This window comes from Silene latifolia, chromosome 1, assembly GCF_048544455.1.
Source record: "Silene latifolia isolate original U9 population chromosome 1, ASM4854445v1, whole genome shotgun sequence".
Taxonomy (NCBI): domain Eukaryota; kingdom Viridiplantae; phylum Streptophyta; class Magnoliopsida; order Caryophyllales; family Caryophyllaceae; genus Silene; species Silene latifolia.
The window spans coordinates 26,779,078-26,781,121 of NC_133526.1; positions in this window are offsets into that span (position 1 = coordinate 26,779,078).

Consider the following 2,044-nt stretch of genomic DNA (forward strand, 5'->3'; position numbering starts at 1 on the left):
GTCGAGTATAAAAGATACTCGGCCGAGTAGGGACTACTCGGTCGAGTATCGGCGCAGTTCTCAGCACCGTCCAGTTTTCGTAAAACAGTCATATCTCACTCGTTACTTGGTCATTTTGGGCGTGTGACCTATCGTTAGAATCGTAAGAGGACAAGCTATCACCTCAACTTAGAATCACAACAATATCTTTTCTAGAACTCGACTTATGACAGTTTTAAGACAACCCTTCCGTAATCGATCTTCATACTAATCAAATTTCTTAAACCAAAACAATTTGAACATGCATCAAGCAACAACAACAACTCAAAACTCCAAGAAACCAGTACACAAGTGAACTCTTATCATACTCACATGAAAATTAAACACGACATTCACATATATAGATGCATGACCTTAATCACATGCTTCTACCAACAATCAAGCATTAAAATCATCATGTTCATATGCACATGTACCACTACCATACTTCATGTTCAACATTGTAATAAACAGGTAACATGATCACATTCTTCATGCTCAATATCAACCAGATACAATTCACAATTCACCCTTCATATTTTTACCGTGTTTCAACACTTAACATGCCAACATATTCCATGCTCAAAGTTTAACATCAACAAATCCTCGATACATCTTTCGACAACCATCACATTCCACTTCTTTCATCATTTCATCCAACCATACACAAGATTCCAACTATAGGTATCAAACACACATGACTCAACATACAACAATTTCCCCCCATGTGACCGGCTTGAGATCGTAAGGGCCTTAATGCGACTTCGGGACGTCTCCCAAGTCTTTGCGGCAGCTCCAAACAACTCTCCCCGGGTTCATTTTATTTAGACTCCCTAAGTTCATTGGGTTCATTTGTTTTAGGTGCCGGAATCGTCGGCTCTGATACCACTTTGTAACACCCCCTCATACCAAGGTACCTTACCAAGACTACCCCAGCATGAAAGGTTGTTACCATCTCGGTTGCCCGAGGTTAGTATATATCAAAAGCAACAGTCCAAACACATTTATTAATGTACGGTAATTATAAAAGTTACATAGTCTCCAAAATCTAATAAACGAAATATCCAAATGGCAACAACTACCAAAACAATAACTAAAGCTCGTGATGGTGTCATCTAATCCAGCGTGGTGACTCTCCCATGACTGCCCTCAAGCTCAATAAATGTATCACCTATCACAATCTGCTCACCATCCCCGAATGGATCACCGCAGGTTTTACAAAACAACAACACGGGGTCAGTACTACTCAATCAATATAAGACAACAAACATTACCACCAAACATCATCGATCTCACGCACAAGAACCGACTACACACCGAAGTGTGTAGCCCCCCCAGATTACCCATCGCAATGTAATCCTCGCCGCCAAAGGGGTGACCGCACCCATCCCCACCTAGTCCAACTCATCAACGAGCGACTAACAATCCTTGTCCCTTAATGTGCACATCCCCTCCCATGGCGGGTTCCACGGAGGGCGAACTAGGGTGTGAAGCCACTCCCGCAAGTGACTCCACCACAATCACACACACACAAACCACAAAATTGTCCACAACACCACAACCGTCACAACACAACCACACCAACACCGTCACCACAACACCCATACTCCGATGATCAGCAGATAACAACAATTACAATACAATAGTAATCTCAATCAATTAACAAGATCTTGTAGGGGGAAACCCTACCTTTTCGCAATCCGCTATGCTGCAATCAACCATACAAATGCATAACAAATATCACATCGTCACCTACAACAATAATCACATAATACAATTACACATTGCACAATCCCATTTTCCCCAATTCCATATATACAAAAGAACCCCAAAAGAATACAAATGACAAGGGAATGAAACTTACCAACAATGAGAATAAGAGACTACACGCAAGGATCACGACGATTTGCACACACAACGAGATATGAGGATGATTAGGGAGTGATTAGGGAGAGATCGTAGAATGATTAGGGTTGGAAGTGATATTTTAGAAACTGACGTCGAATATAAAATAACCCTAACATTC